The sequence below is a fragment of the Eschscholzia californica genome, unplaced genomic scaffold, assembly GCF_041429995.1.
Source record: "Eschscholzia californica isolate CP2 unplaced genomic scaffold, dmEscCali1.0.p SCAF_1, whole genome shotgun sequence".
Classification (NCBI taxonomy): domain Eukaryota; kingdom Viridiplantae; phylum Streptophyta; class Magnoliopsida; order Ranunculales; family Papaveraceae; genus Eschscholzia; species Eschscholzia californica.
The window spans coordinates 60,863,594-60,873,087 of NW_028238198.1; the positions used below are offsets into that span (position 1 = coordinate 60,863,594).

Here is a 9,494-nt window from a genome sequence, read left to right on the forward strand (position 1 = left end):
TTTTATTATATAGATTTCTCATCTTTTCCTCCCATTGACTCTGTTTACTTTCTCATAGATTTGTTCTCCGTGTAATATCAAGAAAAGTAAAATAAAATAAAGTAAACTGTGAATCAAGAAGTCGATGATCGAGATAATACATGATCTTGAACATATTAGTACATTGTCAAGTGCTTTCAGAAACTCCCTAGTAAGGGCATGATCTTGAACATATTAGTACATTGAAACGGACCTATCTTGAAATAGGACTTGTCTAACGCATTTTCTAGGCATCTATAAACAAAGAAAAGGAAGTAAGGTGAAAAGAAATATCGTTATAGGGAAGAAAGTTTAAATGAAACCCACCGATCTTGAATTCGTCGAAATGTTACATGTTTTTGATGAACTTGTAAGGGATTGGTTAGATCTGTTCTTTCCTTCAGAATATTGGTTTATAATTCATGTGTTTCCTTTATAAGATCATCGACTACATTAAGTGAACTTTGTTATTGAGGTACAAAAAGGGAGTTAATTGAGTGAATGTTGGCTTGAGTACTCTAATAAAGAGACTAATTTCTCAAGGTGGTGAGTTAATTGATTGTTCAGGAAGCAAACAATGAGCTATTTGTTGCGAAAAGAACACAGTTAGTCAAAATTCTATAATCCAACTAAAACTAATTTTTTTTATGAATGAACTTTCTAAACCTAAAAATAAATTCTTCTTTATGTTTCACAACCTTGTAGAGGGACACAACAGTAACTTTCTCTTAGAAATTGTTTGTCTAAGAAGTTAGAAAAAGATGTAACTAAATGAAAGATAACTTATGTAGGTAGTAATGATCCATTCAAGTTCAATGGTAGAGTTGAATGATCTTACAAACAGGAACAACTCATAGATGCACTTAGTTTATGATGTCCAAATTTAAGCTCCAACGGTGGTGCAGGTACTAATGGAATCCATATCGCTGAATCAATCGATGCTTTGAAAACTGCAAAATAGGAACAAGTAGTAGGCCATAATAACTAACATTTGCATACAAAATATTATACAAACAATCAGTAAAATGACCATTTAGGAAATTAATCGAACACATTACACTCAAAAAAATATATAAAATTTTTTCACCTTGTGAGGATTTAGTTCTTCGATTTCCGATTAAGTTTCAGAGAAATTGGGAACATGTAGTGTTGTGTTCAATAGGGTTGGAGCTAAAATCCCAAAACCAGAAGAAGCACAAAACCTGCAATTGAACACAGAACCCCAACAATAGACGATTTATAAATGAAAATCTGCAGACGCGGAAGTGGGAAGGCAGACACAAGAAGAAAGATAGTTGACGAACAAAATCGAAAATCAGTTGTTTTTTAACATGACCTGAATCTCCGAGGAAGCCCTAAACTTGTGCCTGAGTGGATAATTCTAGTTTCTTCATCTACCCTGTCGTATGATTTCTATTTCCCACAGTGAAATTTTACCCAGTTTCAGGTTATTATGAATGCCTCAGATCCGTGAAACTACTCAAGACTCATTTAAAACTTGGAAATTCAATCCCTTTTCTTCACAGGAAAAATTGGAGATAATTTATTCTCTCTCTTCATGAAATTGGGTTTCTCAGCTACACTTTTACCTTCAATTGTGATCTTCGTCTTCTCTTCTTTCTCCGGCAGATATGGATTCTCCTGGATTTACAGATTTCAAACTCCCAGTAGAAAGTCCTAGAGATTGAAGAAATTAAAATTTTTAACGTCCTTAGAGATTGAAGAGTCACTCGGGTGTTAATGAGAGAAGGTGTAGGGTTGTATTGTTCTCAATCGTTGGATCAAATAATGGAGGGTAGAAACAACAATCTAGTTGGCTTTTTTGTTGGCAATTGTTCTTTACTTTTGTCCTAGTCACAACTTTTGTCTTTTGTTATATAGATATATATATATATGGGGTAATTTCTAGAAAGGTCAAAATAATATTGAAATTGAGTAGAAAAGCACAAAACATTTGAAAATCAGTACATGATTTCAGATGACAGGCATTCACGTGACACCACATGATTTGTTAATGAGCATAACTTACATGCACGTCTTCGTGTACACTCAACTCAACGTGCTCCCAAACGTGATCATAAACACCACGATACACGTAGGCTCAGATAATGCTCGATAACACTTTATCTATAAAACCTAGATGTGATCTACCACAACGGCGATAGCCAAGAGGGATCTACCGCGCCCGTAGGGCGCGGTGGGAACCTAGTTTTCATATATTTTTCGCGAAAACAATAATGAAGTTGAAATGTAAAACAAAAGTTTTGTCTATCAACCAGAACACTAAAAAGAGCCTTAATTAATAATGAGTGGTTTTGGAATACCATTTCAGCAAAATGATTTCAACAACAACAAATAGTGATTACAACAAACAATCTAAAAATTGATAAACTAAGAACTGCCTCTTTAATGAAATAACTAACAACAATATCCAGTTGAATCAAACATAACATAACAAAGTTTGGTTCACAACCAAATCAACATATAACATTAACTTAGAAAATGCATTCATTGCATTTGTTAGGCAAAAGATACCAAAAATAAAAAAATCATATATCTGACCCCACATCCAACTAAAGAAGATGAAAGGAAAAAAAACACAAATCAGAACAAAGAGTGCGAAGTAATTGCTTTACATCAACATAATATCTTTTATCTAAATGGTTACAGAATCTCCGTAGCCTCGACATAGTAGTTGTTTTCATTTTGTTTTCTGCAAAATAAAATAAAATAACAAAAGAATTAGAAATTCAGTCAGACGTTTATTCAAACACCATGAACACAGCTTAAAAGACTTCAAAGAATTAGAAATTCAGTCAGGCGTTTATTCAAACAACCACGAAAGAGTCGGGTAAAGGGAGAGAGACACGAAGTTCAAGCCTTTGTACAATACCTCCCTTCAATTTGGAAGATAATCAAAGTCAAATCAAAATCAAACAACCACGGAGAGCGATTCCTAAAGAGAGGGACAGCCGGTTAGATAGGAACTGAATTTAAGAAGTTGCCCAAAACTGTTCTGCTAGAGAGTCGAAATAATAGTTGGTCAATTTTGCTTTGCATAAAAGTGAGTCGTTCTGAGACAGAGAGAACTATACGAAAAAAAATGAAGACTAAAGATTTAGGTCTAAACGCACAAAAAGTTCACCTTGGACAGACTCTTGAGAGGAGAGGTTGCAAGCCTCTAACTCACAATCTCTAAGAAGCATTTACTCATAAAATTTGTCTCCAACTAAAAGGTGAGAAATACAAACTAACCTTATATAGATGGAATGGAGATAAACTATGCTAAAAACCTCTAACTCGCATTCGATGGATATTAACCGAACCATAAAATTGTGCCATGTTTGAAAGCATAAAATTACTTGTGAGAATAAATTTAGACCAAATTATTATGGAACATGTGAGAAAAATAAGATTTTAAGAGGAACCCATGAACTCTTTCTTCAACTGCATTAGTAGTTCACCATTGTAGCCATTGTCAATATCATATTCACTAACCATTAGATTTTTTTTAAACACTGGTAACAAAAGTAATCAAGATGCATAAACCATTAGATTATGAGACAAAATGGACGGCTATACTTATACCCTCAATAACTAATGAGTTGTTTTACTTTAATAAGATTTCAAGAGATGAATATAATAGGAGATAAAAAAAATTCAAAATACATAGGTTTGGGGGAAGTAATAACTAACCGAGAGGGTGTTCCGGCTTGAAAGAGCTCTTAGCTATGAAGAAGAACCTTTATTCTCTCTGCAATTTTCATGAATCAAAAGACGAAATACGAATTAGGGCTTTTAGTCAAACTGATTCTAAAACCAAAAGAAAAGACGATAATCCATTTACCCACCACCGTATAGGAGAGTGGCAAGGGTATAGAGTAAATTTGAAAATTTGTTTCAATGATTTTCGACTAAATAAAAAGGAGAGGTTACATGGTACATGGGTTACCCAATAATAAAGAGTGATGAGAGGCAAGAAAACTATCAAATGACTCCTCTTTCAAAAATGTTCTTTAACTGAATTAAGAAGAGTAGAAGTTCGGAAACAACTTACTAAACCTTTTGACCTGTTTGGACAACTTGTGTACCCTTCAGAGCATGAGATAATGGTTCGCCTCGACACCTATTACACGTAAATTAACAAAAAAGATAATTAATCGCAAACCAATGGTTCGGGGAAATAAAACTATTACATGTTTTAACCTATTTTCAACACAAACCGAGCTGCTCGCTAACCTAATACTAAACAATGAATTATGAAACAAACCGAAAAAAAAATGGTTGATATAGGTTAATCCTATGGTTGATAGAGAACAGGAAGAAAACTACATGTCTGTGTGAAGAAAATGGTTGATATAGGTTAATCCTATGAATACTACTACGAACTCCAGCTTGAAAGAGCTCGTAGGCACGAAATACGAAATTTCTCTGCAATTTTCACGAATCAAAAGACGTAATACGAATTAGGGCTTTCAATTGAAAAATAAAAAAACGAACAAAGACCCCAATTTTGAGATTCGATTCCTACAAATACTACTACGAAATATAGCCTATCAGACGACAAATAATCACTCTGCTCATCAGTAATACTTCAAATGTTTTTAGTCCTCACTGGTCATTAGGGTCCTCGATATCACAGGTTGATTCAATAATCAATCCCGTGTCTGAATTTTTCTTTTTGAAGTTGTAAAACTTCTTCACTGTAATATGGTGGTTTTGTTAATTAATACAATGGTGTTTAAGTGTGGTGACTCAAGGTATCAATTTACTGATGAGTAGAATACCTATGAATACTACTACAAAATTATTACCATTACATAAAGAGAAATTTAGCCATCCTAATAGTATGATCTAACTCAGTTATTTATGTTTGTGAGAGTGTAGTGTGTAGCATGAAAAATTACTTTCTCTCAGCTCCTTCTCTGGAAGAGAATTGTGTAGCGTAAAATCACAGTTAACAACCATATAAAATTAGCATATGAGATGGTTCACAACCAAACAATAACACCATAAACTACAAAACTAAAAGAGATATGTCATTACTCATGGGTAGTCAGTCATGAAGAACTTTAGTGTACATGAAAAATTTACCTGGAAGAAGGAGACAAATTCACCTGTGAATCAGTGTACATGAAAAAAAATTAGTTGAAACTAAGAAAACAAAATTCCTAAAAATACAAAATTCGCCTCACAGACATATCGTCGAACACCTTATTTGCTGAAACTAAAACTACAAAATTAAGAAGTATCAACTCAAATTCAAGAAATTCTTCAAAGGTTAATTCTTCAAACAAAAATTTGCAGAAACTAGAACCATGTGAATATTGCAGAACTAAAACTACAAAATTAAGTAGTATCAACTCAAACTCAAATTCAAGAAATTCTAACCAGATTACTAATTACTGACCTTCAGTTCGGATTATTATCGCTACTTCACTTTTCGCCCAACTATTCAGAAGATTTATAGCCTAAAAAACTAAGATTTTGGAGAGGTTAGATGGAAAGGTTAGAGAGGTTTCAGAATCGCGAGGAGTTTGAGAAAATCGTGGGGAGTTTTTTTTTTTGTTCTATTGAAACAAATCGTGGGGACGTTGGAGAGATGTAAAAAATGACTTTATTACCCTTTTCTTTATATTCTATTTACAAAACGTATTTTTTATGGGCCGTTGGATGCAATAAAAAATAAATCTTGCAAAAGAAATGGACGGTCAGACTTATACCTTGAGTAACCGACCGAGCTGTTTTAATATAATAGATACTAGGTTCCCACCGCGTTCTACGGACGCGGTAGATCCCTTTTGGCTAACGCCTTTGTCATTGTATCCGTCGTAGTCAACCACCCTTTAGTGGTGTGTGCATCTCGAAGTTATGCATATCCAGATGTGACCGCATCACTGATTTCATTGTTACACCATCCAACATTATACAGGGATCTGTAATTCGCATATTCTATGCGAATCACGGATCTTTGTGTTATCCTAGATGGTGTAACAATGAAATCAGTGATGCAGTCACATCTGGATATGCACAACTTCGAGATGCACACACCACTGAAGGGTGGTTGACTACGACGGATACAATGACAAAGGCGTTAGCCAAAAGGGATCTACCGCGTCCGTAGGACGCGGTGGGAACCTAGTTGATGAGAAAAAAAATTATAGTCTTAAAATATCAAAAACTGAACAAATATTATCAATAAAGAAAGAAAAATAAACCCGTTTAAAAAAAATAGTCAATGGAAAATGTCGATAAAAAGCGAAAGATTTTTTTTAAAGGAGTTGCTCGGCATGTCCTGATGTTTTAGTTTGATTTAACACTTTGTATTACAAAATTATAGTCTTATTATATAACACTTTGTATTACAAAAACTTCCAGAACCTTCTTATTTTTGTTTGATGTTTTAGTTTGATTTAATATTTGTTTCTTCTTACATATAGTTTTTGGTTATTTTAGTTAGTCAAAGAAAGTGGAGAAACTATTTGGACTGATGAGAAACTATTTGGACTTTTACGTTTTTGTGCTTTGATCAATTCAGTTTGTTTTGCAGGAAAGATTATTCATGCTCCCTTACGTGCTTGAATAAATACCCTACATTCACTTCACAAATTTCTTCTTTTAAGTCACAACTGAGAATTTCATAAAAAAAAAAAGTCACAACTGAGTTCCCTTAAAAAAAAGACCTTGCAAAAATGTTTTACTAAAAAAAAGTTATTGAAGAAACAAAATAAAATACTTAAAAAGGTGAAGAACTTGGATTGTTGAACTAACTTTACAAAGAGATTAACCCCATCATCTCCTGCCCTTTTGGAATATGACAGTAGGCACTTGGATGCATAACTTATGACTTATAAGGGCAATCAAAAACCTATTCATTTTACATTATAGACTATGAGCAAGTTTCAACAAAAAAATAACTATGAGCAAGAATTTAGAATGTCCAAACAATAAGACCCAAAAAATAAAAAATACATTATAGAATCAGATAACACCCACGAAAAGAGAATCAATGAAGGAAAAAAAAAACTGTCCAGATATTATTAATGTTCCTGCGCTTTATGTCTTTCAACCTTGATAATAGGATTTATGAATGCAGGTGGGTTGTTGTTCTTCTTCATTATACAAAGAAAACACTGTCTATAAAGAAAAAGAAGACAACGAAAATGGAAGAGTAAGAAGTTACGAAAATGGAAGAGTAAGAAGTTAATAAAAGAATGATAAATATTACAGAGCTAGCAGGAAATGAATCAATATTTTCTCTGACACCATTTGCTCCCAATTTTAGATTTGAAATTTTAAATGTCATTAAACATGTTTAGTTACGATATTTTGAATTTAAAGAGTGAAAGAAGGTGGAGAGCAATTATAGCGGTTATAATTATGGAGATTTAATAGGGGGAGTTGAAAACAAATTTGGAAGTTTCAAAGATATATTAAAATCCACGTTGAGAGAGAGAGGGAAATGTAACTACTAAATTAATTTTGATTTCATGAGAAATTAGTGGTTTAGTGCTTTTATGTGGGTGGGTAGTTTTGGGCGCCTGTATTTGGTAGTATTTTTTATTTTTGGATATTAGTGGTTTAGTGCTTTTATGTGGGTGGTTACAAAAAAAAGTGGGAGAAAAATTACACTAAAAAAAACGTAACTTAGTGTAACCGTGAGAGACAAAAAGAGAGAGAGAGAGAAGATGTGTGAGGTTCAGTTATTTGAGGGAGATGTAACCGAATATCCAAAAACAACTAAATATTTACACTAATATTCTTTTCTTTTTATTCTATTTACATAAATTTATTTTGTATTGACCGTTCGATCTAATCAAAAGTAAATCTCCCAAATAAAATGGACGGTCAGACTTATCCCCTGGATAACCGACTGACCTATTTTAATATAATAGATATCCTTTCTTATCACAACTATTTAATCCCCTTTTAACAGATATGAATCGGACCAAATGTTTGAGAAAGTAAATCTCTAAAAGAAAATTGCAAAGTAAAAACATATTAAAATTTACCGAAATAACTTTGGAGAAACAGATTAATTTCTAAGCTCAATAGTTCTGTCGTTATCATACATGTTAGATCTTTTCTTTAACACAAACTAAATATTTTTGAATGCAAATATAGGAAAAATATTTGTAAACTACAATTCTATAACTGCAACGAACCTAGACCATACCAAACCAAATTCATTACAAATTCACATAGAAACAAATATGACAATGATAAAATGAATCACTTTATCAAAAGATCACTGAAACTAACCATATTATTAATCTCAAAATTATTAAAATAAACTTATAATTTCAGACCCATTACATTGAATCGAGGTGGAGGCTTGTCCCCTGAAGTTCACAAAACCATCCAACCATCCAGATTGAACAATTGTTTACTTTCGGCCCAGTTGTTAAAACTTGGAGTTCGTACTTGACTATTTATATGAGCAATTGTTTCTCCTTGCACAACAACATTAAGAGGCTATTAGGCAAATAAAGGAACAATTTTATAATCGATTAGGTTGATTTCTAGAGATATAAATTATAATTTTTTGATATTTCTAATCGAACATCATCCACAAGAATAAAAGACCATGAAAATGAAAAGCATAATCGAAACCAGAACATTGCATTCCTGTTTTCATACACTTCCGAGAAGATCAAAACATTTATTTTTCTTTAATAAAACTTATACACTCTCAAAACCAAAATTAAAATCACATAACAGAATATGAACAATTTCATTGCCACATACCTACAAAAAAGAGAAATTCAAAATGAAACGAAAACAAACATTTCATAACGATAAATTACAATTCATTGAAACCAAGCGTATAGAATAAGAACAATTTCATTACTAATGGATGAAAATTTTTGAAGGCGAAATGTTGGAGAACGGAGAAGAGATGTAACGGTTGATTTCGTCGCAACTTAAGTTCCACCTACCGAAAACCTTTTTTCAAAACTCTTTCTGGTTAATTAGCATTAGCATTACCACCTTGACAATAAAATACCCCTTCATTTTTTGCAAAACGGACACTCTCTTTGAGCATTTTATGCGTTCCACCACACCACGCCCTCTTGAGAATTTTCGCCTTCAATTTTGAACCGCAAAACCATTATAGATCAAGAACTTCCCTATTTGGTTAACATAAAGCGACAATGGAACCTCATGTGAAGTAGAAGTAGAGATGGAGAGATCCCCCCAGTATTTGCATCTTTGTGAACCGTGCATCGAGCACAGTGAACTAAATCATACACAATATCTGAAAAGATAAGCTTTTGTGTTTTAATAATTGACAACGTAGCAAGAATTACCATATGAATGAAAAATTATATAGGAGCTTCATGTTCATCCTTTGAAGAAATTGATTATCTAATAAATGTCTACCAAATCTCTATATCCAAAACAGAAAAACGATTCGTTCATTTTGTCAGGTAATCTAATATAACAACTAAGAGGAGTCTTCTGACCTGAAGAGC

General features: G+C 32.9%; 1 long non-coding RNA gene across 3 annotated transcripts; it reads right to left on the minus strand.

Annotated features, from left to right (window-relative positions):
- Window positions 1–2,584: 2,584 nt before the first annotated feature.
- LOC147567986 (uncharacterized) lies at window positions 2,585–5,624 on the minus strand. 3 transcript variants are annotated; one of them, XR_015238017.1, is made up of 5 exons: window positions 5,429–5,624; window positions 5,113–5,135; window positions 4,081–4,144; window positions 3,715–3,772; window positions 2,585–2,731 (listed from the first exon to the last, which is right to left on the minus strand). It is a non-coding gene; the product is annotated as an uncharacterized LOC147567986 (long non-coding RNA). The 3 variants fall into 3 exon arrangements; XR_015238014.1 differs by having other exon boundaries at window positions 4,076–4,144; XR_015238015.1 differs by lacking the exon at window positions 5,429–5,624 and having other exon boundaries at window positions 4,076–4,144; window positions 5,065–5,364.
- Between the last annotated feature and the right edge of the window lie 3,870 nt (window positions 5,625–9,494).